The sequence below is a fragment of the Perca fluviatilis genome, chromosome 1 (genome assembly GCF_010015445.1).
Source record: "Perca fluviatilis chromosome 1, GENO_Pfluv_1.0, whole genome shotgun sequence".
Classification (NCBI taxonomy): domain Eukaryota; kingdom Metazoa; phylum Chordata; class Actinopteri; order Perciformes; family Percidae; genus Perca; species Perca fluviatilis.
The window spans coordinates 38,258,937-38,274,780 of NC_053112.1; the positions used below are offsets into that span (position 1 = coordinate 38,258,937).

The 15,844-nt window shown below is 43.1% G+C and overlaps 1 long non-coding RNA gene and 1 pseudogene across 1 annotated transcript; one reads left to right on the plus strand and one right to left on the minus strand.

Annotated features, from left to right (window-relative positions):
- LOC120568160 lies at nt 1–2,658 on the minus strand. Its single transcript, XR_005640666.1, has 4 exons — nt 2,563–2,658; nt 2,046–2,083; nt 513–607; nt 1–154 (listed from the first exon to the last, which is right to left on the minus strand). It is a non-coding gene; the product is annotated as an uncharacterized LOC120568160 (long non-coding RNA).
- A 6,686-nt stretch (nt 2,659–9,344) lies between these two features.
- On the plus strand, nt 9,345–11,343 carry LOC120568151 (annotated as a pseudogene).
- Nucleotides 11,344–15,844: the final 4,501 nt, after the last annotated feature.

Here is a 15,844-nt window from a genome sequence, read left to right on the forward strand (position 1 = left end):
CATTGGGCAATATTGAACACTGCTGGTTAAATCTTCCCTTCTTGTTACTTCTTTCTGCCACTGCCACCCGTCCTCTCTGGTGCATATATCAAGTATTTGGCCATGTATTTGTCTACTTTTGTTGTAGTTTTATCATATGAGCTCAAGACAGCGTCTGATGAGGGGAAAACAAAAAACAGATCAGTATTAGCAAACGCTAACCTCTCAAATTAAAATATTACAACTTTTGTGGCATTGCCAATGTTTCAAGTATATAAATTAGTATTTATCAACGTGCAAGGTCATTGATAATCATGTGCTTTGGGGCGAGCAACAAAAGGCAGTTGGTAGTAACCAGTGCTGCCGGTAGAGAAGTTAGTCTAGAGCCCAGAATGGAGTATTATATATAATATTAGAGCATGCTCTGTAGAGTCCTCCAACTAAAATGATTTTTCTTATGAATTATTATTCAGCTTACTATATTCAATTATTTAAAACATTTTCCCAAAACTTATATGTTAAAGCAAACTCACCACAGATTATCTTGTAGAGATGAGTCTTCATGAAGGCAACCTTCCCACTTCTTCCTCTGAGGCTCATTATGGCCATCATTTTATTTGTCATAGTTCTGCCATGGTAAAACAGATTTATATTAGAATATTATATTGCAATCAAGTTCATTATGAAAATTTTGCAGAGAGTGAGTAAGTGGGTGTGTGGGGGGAGTGCATGACAGTATATGACAGGGAACATAATCACTATAAACTAATACAAAAAAGGAACATAAAGTTAGTTACGCAGCCATTGACTTCTTGACATGACAAGCAGGCACATGATGAGGACGAGGAGTTTGTAGTGGTCACCAAGGTGAACAAGCCAACTGTCATAATGAAACTTTGCCAGCACTTTACAAGATTAATTATTTAACCCTTTTGTTGTCTTTTTGTTTTTATAGCACTTGTTGTCCTCCGGGGTGCATTAGCTACTACTAGCATAACACACACACCCAGGGCCTGAAATTAACACCGACCACTAGCATTTTCATTACTCGCAACAATCCCTGCAGTCCCACTGCAGCCACTGACCAAGCGGGAGTGAGAACGGGTCAAACTCATTTCCTTGTTTCTGTTATGAAGACGAGACGTGTGTGTGACTCAAACATCTCACATTTACCAACAAAACGTATAGCGCAAAGACCGTGCAAAACATTTCAGACCATCCTGCCAACATGTAGACATTTTCAATCAATGTACGCGCTAATGATTTTTCACTGTAAAGTCACTGTTTCAATCCTGTCGGCTCTCTGCAGCGGCGGGTCTGCTGCTCCGTTCTCCCGCGCCCGACGACACACACACACACACACACACACACACACACACACACACACACACACACACACACACACACACACACACACACACACACACACACACACACACACACACACACACACACACACACACAATTAACTAACAATGTCAAGATCAACAAGCCACTGCCAGTGACAGATATGTACATATTTGATTCATTCAATAAATTATTATTTTTTGTCTTAAATCCACCAGCCATTTTCATATTATACCAACATTTGCAGCATCCTGAGCTTTTTTGGTCCTTGCGAAAATCTCAGCCAGAGTAATTAATTAATAGTAATAATTATTATTCGCCCCAAAAGTTTCCTTTTTATTTTTAAAAGAACTTTACAAAACAAATGTAAACTTTTGCAACTTTCACTGTCTATGTGAATCCCTATGCAGTATTAACAAGGCGTGCCCCCTACTACAGCACGTGAAGACGGCGGCAATGTCCATGAGTAGGCTACCATGAATGGGACAGGATCATAGAGACACAGCTACCATGAATAGGACAGGACAGGATCATAGAGACACAGGGAGTCCTGTTTTTCACCTTTATTAGACAAAAAACAACAACTGGCTGGTAAAAGTCACTGTGGCAGGCTGGTGGTCAAAAAGAGTTAACTTCAGGCCCTGCACACACCCTCAGAAGTGCAGTAAGTTACTTTCAGATTTAAATAGATGGTTGGGTTAGGTATGGGGACAACTCACCGTTGAAGGAGACTTTCAGGTCATGTTCTTCCAAATCTCTGGAAAAGAAGGAAGAAGAATGTGAAATCTCAACCTTATTTTTAAAGTTTGTGGATGGAAAGTGTGTCAATGTGCCACGTCGCACACACACACTCCCTAGCATACAACGGCGGTTTGCACACACACCACACCCACACACACACACACACACACACACACCACACACACACACACACACACACACACACACACACACACACACACACACACACACACACACACACACACACACACACACACACACACACACACACACACACACACACACACACACACACACACACACACACACACACACACAGGCTGTTGGCGGTTAGCTAGCACACAACGGCGGTTCGTGGTTAAACTAGCTAGTCTGCCCATACACACAATATTAATTAACACAATATGTATTAATATATGGGCCAGAGTCAGACACACTCAAAATTTATTTAGGAATTTTCTAGTTATAAAATGTTACTTCAAAAACTTTGCTTACCGTTTGAGCTGTTACCCCCAAATTCAGTCCGAACCGGTCCAGGTTAAGCTAGCCTGACGATGACGACACAGACCCACTTTGCGCATGCGCAAGCGGTGTTGTCTGGAACCGGCCAGAGCCAATAGAATTCAGTTCTAGTCACCCTCTTTGTCTGACGGACAAACGCCGTCCTCCAATCAAGCCCTTTTATTGAACGACATTCCAAAATGATCAATCGGACTGGAGTTGCCTCAAAAAAAGTACGCGCTGGGAGATGTAGAAAGCGCTTTTATCACGACCAAAGAAGAAATTCTTTGTCACGACTCAACAAACGTTTAATTTCAGAGTTGGTCTTTCACCGTTGTATCATTATTCACGTATCAACACTTTTTCAACAGTTAATTGATCAGCATTGTTTAGATGTTGGAACAACGTTATTTTTCTACTGATATATTTCAACAAAATGTTTAAAAGTCATGGTCGTAATATAATTGTTGATTTGACGTAAAACTCAAAAATTGTTGATATTTCTATGTTGAACCGAGTGAGTTAACAACACCACTTCAACTATTTGGTGTTCAACGTTGTTTTGACGTTGAATTAATGTTTTTCATAAACTGACATTATTTCAACAATATTTAAACGTTTAATGTCAGTCGAATGCCAGCTGGGAAGATGTAACCCCAAAACATGACTGAAATTGGACATGAAGGAATAAACACGGAAAATTAAAATATGTTTTTAATTAATAAATTATGAAGCTTACCTCGGGGTTCACGGATCCGAAACAGAAAGCACATGCAGTGATCCGTCCCCTAAACAGCATGCAATACTGCCCGTATTTCACATCGGCAACTCAGGCCGGCATACACGGCATCTCCGCGCACGGCAACTCAGGCCGGCATACACGGCATCTCCGCCGGGTACGGCAACTCAGGCCGGCATACACGGCACTCACCGCACGGGCAACTCGGGCTGGCATACACGGCATCTCCGCGTACGGCAACTTCGGGCTGGCATACACGGGCATCTCCGCCTGTTACGGCAACTCGGGCTGGCATACGCGGCATCTCCGCTGGTACGGCAACTTGGCGGTACATAGAATGAAACATAGCTTCCGTATTTTGCTTAGTCATTACCCTATTAATAATATTCCGTCGAAACGACGGCTACTGAAGTATGACACCACCACCGGTTATATGCTGTTTACGGCCCACCGTGAAACATAAAGAAAACGAGGCATCTCCGCCGTTTATGGCAATGCAGCGCGTGAAATTAAATAATTTCTTGAATTAGGATATGAACGGGATTGCCCCGTGAATGTGAGACATGCCACCCGTGGCCCACACGAAAATACACCCACGGTTAGCTTGTATCTTACCGGATTATGGCTTTAGGGATCGGATTGGTGAGGACGAAATTGACGTCGGGACGAATGTAAGAAGAGTAAGCCGAAGAAAGTCCACCGACCCAGCCTTTGCAGCGAGGTCCGAGACATTCCTTGATTGGCCGCCGTGGTAGCGCCCCTATTCTGAATGAATGCCCTGAATAATGCTGTGGCGAAGACCAGATTTGAGGAGAACTGTCTCCAGATGTTGCCTAAATCACCCTTTTGACAAAGGACGGATTCCCGAAATAATGAACAGAGGCGCGAGGGAGTTAGTAGAAGGCCTGGCTTTCAGATAGTTCAACATAGATTTAAATGGGCAAAATAATGTATCTGTATCGGCGTAACGATAACTGAGCAAGCTCCTCCGCGTTTAGAATGCTTAAGTTGTAAGCAGTAGTGATTAGCGTGAAAAGCCAGATCGGAGAAAGTAATATCGACATCGGGGTTGAAGGATGTATAAGGAGTAGCGAATTCTCCGCATCTTAGAAATGCATAGAAAGCTAACGGAAAACGGACTCCAGAAGGTGCGTCTAAATAAGGGGAAAAAACCCCTGCCCTGAGTGTCGACACTAAATTATGTAAGATGCCGAATGATCGGCTGCCCGGAGTTCGGGAGAAGTGGGGGAGTTTTAGAGACGCCCTTCAACAGTAATTTAATAGCCGGATTAGAAAGGAGGCTTGGAAACGAGGGATCATAACATTTAATATGAAATTGAATTCCTGCAATCAACCCCACGGTATACTGCTCACCTTGAAGTTGCGTGTGTCGGTACTAATAACATATAAATGCACAAATGCTTTTAACGAGAACAGGTCTGGGAGGTACGCAAATGATAACACAGAATAGGGAAAAAGTATGCCAGGCAAAATCGTAAGTTTTAGAGTGGAACCGCGCTAGACCTTTTCTCATGTACATTTTTGAGGATTCTAGGCATTGATGCAGTGGGTTGAAGTTTAATGCAGCTCTAGCTCTTGAAGAGAGGGAAGCGCTACCGGGACGGGGCTGGCTGATGGGCAGAGGCTTCAAAAGGTCTGAAAGTGAAAACGAGACAGAGCATCAGCCGCGTCGTTAAAATGCCCGGGGACATGGCGGTGATGATAAAATTATTCATCACCGCGGACCATGTGATGCTTCTCATGAATGGCATGATTTTCCTACGAAGGCGCCCTCTATTTATTATGCTGACAACCGCCTGATTATCGCACAGAGATGCAGAGATGACTGAGATGCATTTACGCTTCCAATGATGCCCGCACGCGCGGCAAGCTACCGCAATTGGGTAGATCTCATGCAGGGCGGATGAATCGGACTGGGAAAAGTTGGGAGGCCAGTGGCCTGAAAACCACTGGTCTTGAAAAAAAAAAAAACGCGGAAGGGGCAGCGTCGGTAAAAACCGCAGGAAATCCGACGAAGTGCACCAACTTCGTCATAAAAAGAAACCCCGTTCCAGTGCTCCAGAAGATGAGACCAGAAACGTAAATCGGAGCGGCACCCGGCATCGAGACACGCTCGTGTAAGTGAGAGACAGAGGAAGCAGTGTCCAGCAACCTGGAAATAAACGCGCCCTGCGGGATCACGCGAATGGCGAAAATTGAGATGCCGCGGAGGGGAGAGCAACTGGCGTTTAGAGATGGTTACGGCGGAAGAATGGGACGTAGCGATGCTCGAACGCGTAACAATTTATCGAGCCGGGAGAGACGCGCTTTTCATGCCGACGGAATCGAGGGTAATGCCGAAACTCCAAACAGGTGGCGGGACCGATAGTCTTTGCCTCGGACAGGGCACGCCGAGGATCCGAAGCAGTGCCGCAGCCTGCCCAAGGACGCCCGGAGCCGTCGGGGGTCTACGAAGTAAAAAGTCGTCCAACAAGTGAAGCACCGAGGGCACCCGCACCCTGTTAAGCAGGATCCAGCACAGGGCCTCGGAAACGTGGTTAAAATGCACGGGCTGCTACGGCAGCCGGAGGTCAAACGTACCCCCAAAATAGAACTTAGAGTCCCACCTAACGCCCGAAGCGGGGGCCACTCGCGAGGATGAATGGGCACGATCTTAAAAGTGTCAGTGATGTCCGCTTTGGAGAGCGAACGCCAACCCCCGCCAGCTTAATCAATCTGATAGCGCCGGCCGGGCAGGGACTATGTAGAGTAGCCAGGCGAGAGCTCCTATGGACGCCCGTCGGAAGAAGCTGGAATAGCCGCCCGTTGAAGAGACGGATCAGGACCTGGGTCCGGCGCGAGATCAGACTCGAAATCCGACATAGCGAGACCGCGAGAGCAAAAACAGAAGAGCACAGCGAACGCTTCGCCATACAGCCGTCCGACTGACACACGACGTCTTCCTGAAATGACAGCTGATAGCACGGCAGGAGAGCTTTTAAAACAGTGACATAACGCTGTGATTGGCCAATGGGATCCTTGCCCGATCGGATTATCAGAAGGTAGACGCCTCCAGCGCCGATTCGCTTAGGAGGAACTAATACTTGTTAGGTCTTCCTGAAAGAATTTGCGCTGAGCTACATTGCCAGAGCCGGACTGAAGCAAGAGGTGGAGAAGTACATCAAGAAAAATGCAGTGTTGAAAAGATGCTCAGAAACCTGTAAGATTGGGCACAGATCCAGCAAAAGCCTTCTCCTTGTGTTTGCACCAGTAATCAGAATATCAAGTCAAACTGCTGTCCTGCTGGGAAAGGTCTTGCAAGATTAAGGGCCCTATCTTGCACCCAGCGCAATTGACTTTGTTCACCGACACATGTATCATTCCTTTTTTGCACCCGACGCACAGTGGACTTTTCCCAAATTAGGGAATGAATTTGCGCTCCCGGGGGCGGTTCAGCGAAAAGAGGAGGCGTGTTCAGGTGCAAATGTTCCCTGATGCTATTTTTCAGTTTCAGAAAACAATTCCGCCACTGACCAGGAAAAACCTGGTCTAAAGTCAGTGGCGCGTTATTCAGATGCTATTTTAGGGGCGCATGCTTGGCCATAATGTAGCGTGCGCACAACACGCATGCACTTTGCTTCCCTCATCTACACGGACGCAGCAGTTCCCATTTTTGCAAACCATACATAATTACAAGGAAAAATATTACTGAAAATGCGCTTCAGGTGTTTGGATAGGTTAGGAGGCACTTTACAGTACAGTCCCCAAAAAGTCGCAGCATTCTTTGTGACTTGTTGTGTTTTACACAACATTTCCATGAATCGTGGATGTGTTGATGAAATAAATGTTGAAATATTAATATTAAGGAGACGTGATGTTGAACTACGGTAGGATTGGACACTTGATGGTTTGGGAGTGGCAATGCGCGATGTGCTCCTGGTGGAGTGGGTGGACGGAGATGGAGTTGGGGGAGGAGGAAGGGGCACAACAGGAGCAGGTGGTGCATTTGGAGGTCCACGCTCCATGGCTGCAGCAATCCTCTCCAGACTTGAGGAGATGCGCCAAAAGGCCGCAGTAACATCGCCACCGGGACAAGACGGGCATTTATTACTTTGCCGCATCCGACAGCTCCCGCTGGCGTCAGCCAGGCAAATCCGCCATCATAATAGCCCGCCCCCCCGGCACAAGCGCACCTGCTCTTAAAGGGAATGTCAGATGACGCTCTGATTTGTTATTTTCGCGTTACGCCCAAACCACACCTAGTTACTTCAGACCAACCCATTTTAGATTGCGTTGGGCGCAAAGGAGTCATTTATCCCGCCCGTTATAATAGCAACAGGGCCGAGATCCGCCCACAAAGCTACTTGCTTTTCGTTTCATACTTGCCGTTTCAGATCGTTAAAATAGGGTCTTAAAGGTTTTCAGGCTCTATGCAAAAGGTCTTTATCGTGATAGGTGGCGTCAGACAGATGGTTCAGTGGATGTTACTTACGGTGATAAGATTAAGCGTACTGTCATCATAAGTAACAATGACAATCCTAAATGGCCAGAGACATTTGAGTTTGGACCCATCGTCATTAACATGAAAAACAGACTTACGTTCAGTGTTTATGATGAGGATTCTTACTGGAACAGTGATCCGCTTGGTGGGTGTTCATTTGATCTGCGTAAAGGAAAAGTGAGCGACAGCTGCATGTTAAATCACGGTACCTTCTTCTTCTCCTACATAGTAGAGTGTGCACCAAGTCTTGGTGGTGACCAATGTCAAGAATACATCCCCTCCCCGATGAGGCCCTCTTTGGCCAAGGTCTTCCACACTAGAAACGGGGTCCTTCTTGGAGAGACAGGGAAGAGGAATGCTACATCAGTCAGTCAGGTTAAGGTCAGCGGTCGACATGAGATGGGGTGATGAGAGAATAAGAATTTAAGTTTATGATTATCTTGCATCTCGTTAATTGCATATTTCACACTGTTACTATTTCTTTATTTGACTTTTGTTAACAAAATAATTACACATTCTCAATTTCTCAAATGGAATCCAAATACTGCATGTGTTTGTGAGAAATGTTCTTTTCTTCTGCTCCTTTCTGTTAGTTAAAAAACTAACTGCCAATAAAGCATCAATAAAGAGAACACAGGTGTCAGTGTGATTTATTGTAATAAATATACTGTGTAGTTTTGTGGTTACATGTACAATTGAAATGCATAATCATACAAATGCAAGCAAACGACTAAAGTCAAGAGGGCACACATAGAAGGCTCTTCTCATTTTTCCTCTTCATTTCATCCGATCATTCCTATACATGTTAGGGCTGACAAAACTGACCCAAAATGGCGTTGTTTCTGGGCATTATGTCCATGAGAGGGCAAACGTAAAAGATACATAACTACAGTACTTTATAGGTATATTTATTTCAACATAAACATGTTTTAAAAGGTCTATATGCCTACACATAAAATATACCATAAAACGTCATATACTGTAAATCTTAATTTAATGACCTTATAAATTGTTCTTTATATTCCAATGCAGTAAGTTAACTTGAACCCAAGCTGTTTATTGATACAACTTAAGGACAGATATTTCTCCTTTGAATTGCTTGATGAATGTTTAGTACTGTCAACAATAGTTCACACACCCACACACACACACACACACACACACACACACACACACACACACACACACACACACACACACACCTATAAAATGTGTGAGAATCACACACACATACACACATACACAAATAGTCAAGACTCCACCTCCACATTACCACTATAACATGGGTCAGACATTTGTAAGTTACTGAACAGAGCTTGCTGTCAACAGCCGAGGTAAGACCCTTAAGTTCTCCCCTATCTAGTATAGTAGACAGGGGGTATAGCATAGTATATCCTATTCCTCAGTCATTAGTTTAGTGATATCCAATGTATATTGAAATATTACATGCATTGTTTTAACTGATTCTGTGTTCATGCCTTTTACCTTCTGTCCCTATTTATTTCTTCCATACAGATGGCAAAGCTGTGTGCATCTCATGCTCCTGTGCTGGGCATGGAGTCCTCTGTGTCTTCCATCCAGTGTAAGCTTCCTTGGTACACCGCAGCAATGTGAAAACGCTCACTTTGTTCCTGGTTACAATCTGGGTGGAGAAGGCTTCGACATCGTCACAATGGAGCGGAAAGGTGCCTATGTCATTGACACTGAAACATGGAAGCGCTTGGCAATGGCACTTGCAGGCTATACACCAAACAGCTACATGAATGGAGAGAGCCAGAAGGTTCCAGCTGCCATGGTGGACTGGAGAACCCTCCCCAAGTGCAGTTTAAAGGTCTCCGGTATCGAGTATGATTCTGTCGAAACTCTTGTCAATGATTCTACATCATCCGTGTCCAATGATTGGAAAATTGGCCTTGAAATCCCTGTAGATCCGTCTGTCACTCTTGGTGTTGGTTTTGGAGGTTCCCACTCCAAAGAATCTACCTTTGCCATGCAAAGTCGAAACAAGACCACTACAACTTCTTTAGCCATTCTGTCTACTGTAGCTTCTACCGGTGAGTATATGCACAGATATTTGTCTTTTGTCATTAACTTCATTCTTAAAGTGACAAATATGAATATTACCTGTAATCTTAATACTTAATACTGCAATCGACAGTAACTTATGTATATGATCCCTGTGTTTTACAGCTACAGAATGGCAATAAAACCTCCACTGAGTCATGACTTTGAATCAGCTGTGAACTCCCCTTCCGTCCTATTCACGTAAGACAGAGCCATCATATCGCAGTCTGATTGACACATATGGTACACATTACATCACACAAGTGTCTCTGGGGGAAATAAAAGCAAGCACTGCTGTCCGGACCTGCCAGACAACCATGAGTGGACTGTCTGCAACAGAAGTCAAAGACTGTTTGTCAGTTGAGGCGTCTGCTAGCTTTGCAAGTACTGCTAGCATTAAGGCTGAGTACAAACACTGTCAGGCAAAGAAGCAGGAGTTAGGCTCCAGTCAAAGTTTCAGCAGTACATTTAATGAGCATTACCACAGAGGTCATTGGTGGAAACATCAACGAGGGTGACATCCTCTTTGAAGGCCAATCAAACCCCTCTGTCTATAACAACTGGCTTAGCTCACTGAAAACCACACCTGATGTGGTCCGATACAATATAAATCCCCTGCACACCATACTGCCAGCTGGTCATATTGCCAGAGCTGGACTGAAGCAAGAGGTGGAGAAGTACATCAAGAAAAATGCAGTGTTGAAAAAATGCTCAGAAACCTGTAAGATTGGGCACAGATCCAGCAAAAGGGATCCTTGTGCTTGTGTTTGTAACAGTAGTCAGAATATCAAGTCAAACTGCTGTCCTGCTGGGAAAGGTCTTGCAACATTAAAGGTTTTCAGGCTCTATGCAGAAGGTCTTTATGGTGATAAGTGGACTCAGACAGATGGTTCAGTGGAGGTTAGTTACGGTGATAAGAATAAGCGTACTGTCATCATAAGTGACAATGACAATCCTAAATGGCCAGAGACATTTGAGTTTGGACCCATCGTCATTAACATGAAAAACAGACTTACATTCGGTGTTTATGATGAGGATACTTACTGGAACAGTGATCAACTTGGTGAGTGTTCATTTGATCTGCGTAAAGGAAAAGTGAGCGACAGCTGCATGTTTAAGCACGGTACCTTCTTCTTCTCCTACATAGTAGAGTGCGCACCAAGTCTTGGTGGTGACCAATGTCAAGAATACATCCCCTCCCCGATGAGTCCCTCTTTGGCCAAGGTCTTCCACACTAGAAACGGGATCCTTCTTGGAGAGACAGGGAAGAGGAATGCTACATCAGTCAGTCAGTCAGGTTAAGGTCACTTGTCGACTTGAGATGAGAGAATTAGGATTTAATTTTATGATTATCTTGCTTGTAGTTAATTGCATTGTTCACACTGTTACTATGTCTTCATTTGACTTTTGTTTACAACAATAATTGCACATGTTCTTTCCAAATCTGCCAATAAAGCATCAACAAAGACAACACAGGTGTCTGTCTGATTTTATGTATGAAAAATACTGTGTAGTTTAGTGGTTTACATGTAAAAATGAAATGCATACTCATGTATAGACTATCCAAAACTTTAAATACTTGAAATATAAGAACCAATTAAAATAATTTAATAGTAACAGCTGAGTAACAGCTGTTTTTTTTTTTAGTTTCATCTCTGGAAAAAATGTTCATTGTCCTACTTTTCAGCTAAATATTGAACTGTGACAGTCTTCACTTCTGGCTAAGGTGTAGAGGGGAGGGATTCAAGCTGAGAGAACACACAGATATAAGTCTAGATTGCTTACTTCAGCTTTAGCCATGCTCAGTGATACTGTAGCTCTTGTATTAAACATGTTTAACCTACAGCTACTGTGACTAAAACAATATAATGTCAAATTATCTTCCCTAATTCCCAACATGTTTTGCAGGCCAAATGTTGTTTTCTGGGGTCATGCACTGTAGGGATCAAGGCTAATACAAAAAGTACTAACTAACACATAATCATCATATCATGGTGACATTGAAGAAAATGCACATGACAAGCAGGACAGTCATAAAATGTGCTAGAGTAGGAGGAACAAAAACCCCAAATAAAGGAACAGAAACACATGTGAATGTGTTGGTGTATGGAGTATCCGTGATACACACGATACACACGGTGTCTATAAAAATATTCACCCCCTTTTTCCTGTTTCCCAAAATGTAATAATTGTGAATGTGATGGTATAATTATGAAAAATGATGTGAGGTGTGGTGGCTGTAGAGTCATTTGAAGGCACATTTGCCTCAGCAAGGTACAAAGCAATAACAGTAACACTCCTACTTTTTTATTTTTTTGAAAAATTACGTGACAAAATAGGTATTGGGTGGGACAATTTATTTGTGTGTGTGTGTGTGTGTGTGTGTGTGTGTGTGTGTGTGTTGGTGGTGGTGGTGGTGGGGGGTTCGTTAACAGGCATAAGACACATATAAAGACACACACACACACACACACACACACACACACACACACACACACACACACACACACACACACACACACAAACAAATAAATTGTCCCACCCAATACCTATTTTCCATCAATGTAGTCACATCATTTTTTCAAAACAATAAAAAATAGGAGTCATAAGTTACATTTCATGTTATTGCTTTGTACCTGCTGAGCCAAATGTGCCTTCAAATTACTCTAAAGCCACCACACCTAATATAACACATATACATATATATAACATATATATATACACATAATTATACCATCACATTGCCAATTATTCAATTTTGGGAAACAGGAAAAAGGGTGAATATTTTTATAGACACCATCTAAAGTAATGTGTCATTTTACAACCAGTTATTAGCTTGCATGCTCTCATCAGCCTAGAATATGGAACCAGCCACCCACCGTTACTGAAATAAATTAATACAGATATATTGTGTTGATAACAGTGTTTTTTGCAAAGCTGCTCGGCTGTGCAACAAGTTTAGACAGCCACAGACAGCCACAATATCATACCTCTGCCCGCGCTCCGTGATCATATGTAAAATGTTGCAGATTTGTAAAATGGGGAAGTGAGAAGTGTTTGTGTGAACTGTTGCTCTGAGCTTCTCATTAACTTCTAAACACAACGTTAAAATATAGGTTTGCTTCAACCCAGACATTATTGAATTGTTGTTTCCTAGCAATTATAATGACTGATTGAACTAACTATTCCGCTGCAACATCTAAAAAGCATAACCACAGATCATCCATTCTATTTCTCAATTGTTCAATTCAGATCAACTGTATTTGTTTATCCTAGTCATGGTCAAAGGAATGAAAGACAAGGGCTATATACACTTTGCACAAGTAAAATACATTCAAATCTACGAGTAAAAAATGTTGGATGCTTTTGGACTGTGGGAGGAAAACCACACATCCAATGGGGCCCAATATTTGCACCATAAAAAGGATGTGCAAAATAAACATGATTAAACCTGATGGAGAGCACCTGCCAAAGGACTACACTTTGCTTCCCGTTTTCAATAAGGCCTTAACTTGTCACAGGTTCAGCCTCAACCTTGTTTGGTTTCTCATTCCATTCTCAAAGCTTTTTCCCAATACTAATTGGGCATTCAGACCGCTATCAGCACTGAGTTAAAGTGATGGTTCGAGTTAATTTACCTAGGTCCTTTGCACCCGACCTCGAGCAAACACCCCCAAGCTTTTTCACCTGGGTCTAACATTGGGCGAGGATTAGCGTAGGGTAGCGTTAGCCGCTGAATGGCTTAGCGGGCTATGGACCCACGTTTGTATCTCTTAAATGACTAATAATGCCCGAGAGTTAGACTCACAGCAGCAACAACAGCAGCAGAGAGCAGAAACCAGCAGGCAAGTGTTATTTACATAAACTTCTGGTGTACTTACAAACTTTCCAATCCCGTTTACTTGATTACATAACCTATATGTACTAGTGTAGACCTTTGGTATCATTTCGGGCATTATTAGTCATTTAAAGAGATACAAACGTGGGTCCATTAGCCCGCGCTAAGCTATTCAGCGGCTAATGCTACTCACGCTTAACTTCGCCCAATGTTAGACCCAGGTGAAAAAGCTTCTGGGGAGTGTTTGGCTCGAGGTCGTGGTGCAAAGGACCCTAGGGTGAATTACTCCAACCATCACTTTAAATCAACGCAGTGGGCTGCGTTAGGTAGGGGTTGATGTTGCTTCAGGTACCCTGACACATGGAACACTGAACAATCCACTAACTCCAGTTTTAGTAAAGAGCCGTGTATTGTATATGATGTACATGGGCCATGTTCCTCATGCCAGCATCAGATATCACAAAGTGATATGTTTACAAAAAGATGGTTGCTGCTGGATAATTGAGATGTGTAAATTCCCGTATCTGTTATAGAAGATATCAACAGCGCATTATTTTTAAAGAGGAACAGAGACCCGCTGATCAAGGCATTTGGCGATCGGAAGATGTTTTTTGCCCGTCCTTCCTCACGGGGATTCAACAAAGTCCTTAATTTATCAGCTGGCCCCGATGGTCGCTAAGGAGGTGGGAGCTCTGATTGGTTGTAGGTCTATCCAATTGAGTGCAGAGGCATTTTTCTTTCCTGGTTCGGTTGAAACCGCCCCCATAATCACAACCCGGTGGGGGCGGTATCAGACTCATATTCTGACTAGAATCTGAGTATGACGATGTCAGTGCAGATCATCGCAATGGCAAAGCACCCCTCCACCACCACCCCTCCCGCTCACCACCAGTCCTTTGCAGATTCATCAGCTCCGATTAGCCTTATCAGCCTTATCAGCCTGAGCAGAATCACTATCATCAGAAAAATTAGCCGCTACCACCACCAGTGTCTGGATTTATTTCACTGATGCTCAGGGTTGACACCTCGATTAAAATCTCTATGTGACACAAGATCTTTTTTAACTATCACCTGTCATGTGTTATAATAAACATTTATCTTTACTTCCCTTAACTTGTACTTTCCTGATTGACCTACACCCAGCTCCACAGCCATGGGGTTAACATGCTTCCATCTCTGAACAAAACCTTTGTGATTTGTAAGATGTAGTGATGATGGCTGGTTAGCCGGCTGAGAGAACACATATAAATAGGGAGTTAGTATTTCCCTCTCTTATAGGCTGGCTGAGTCAGTGAAAGCAAGTGACAGAGATCATCAGTGTGTCAGTTGTGTAATAGCTTCATCAACACATCGTCCGGATTATGTTGTCCTTTATAGTCACTCCTTAGGTTCTCTTATGGAGTCTACTGTTCTGTTAACTCTGCATTTCTGCTATATAATGCAAACATTTTCATGGATATTTGGCTTCATTTGGTAGAGTTTGGGGTCTGTTTTACTTAATTCGGGAATGAAGATAATTTATTCAATTTCTATAGTCAAGTCAATGGCACCATCTTCTGGGCAAAATCGGACTCCATAGATTGAGACTGATATTCAACCTGCCGTGTGTGTGTGTGTGTGTGTGTGTGTGTGTGTGTGTGTGTGTGTGTGTGTGTGTGTGTGGTGTGTGTGTGTGTGAGCTGCATGTTGTGTATGTATAATTCAAAGATAAAGGAACCTTTTTTTATTAAACATAACAGGTTGTAGAGGAAGGATAAAAAAAAACTACAGAATAAAAGTAGCCCACCTTTTCTTTAATTCCCCATGTTGATCCCTGCACCTGCTTGCTGATCTGGCTTTCACCTCTGTATATGAAATATCAAAAGCGTAGCTTTCTGAGAAGCAAAGCATCTGAGGACACTCACTGTGTTTATTTAGTTAGAGGCACATCTAGCTCAAAACAAGTTTGGGAAACTGAAAATAGCTAATGTTCTCATAACTTGCCCGCGTCCAAAGACATGATATTGCTACTTTTACTTAACTTTGTGCATCAAGCATGAACTTCCATTCATCAAGTTGCACAAACATGACTCCATATAAATGCTAATGTTGCTCCGTAACTGCTGGATATGTTAAAGCAATACGTAATACCGCG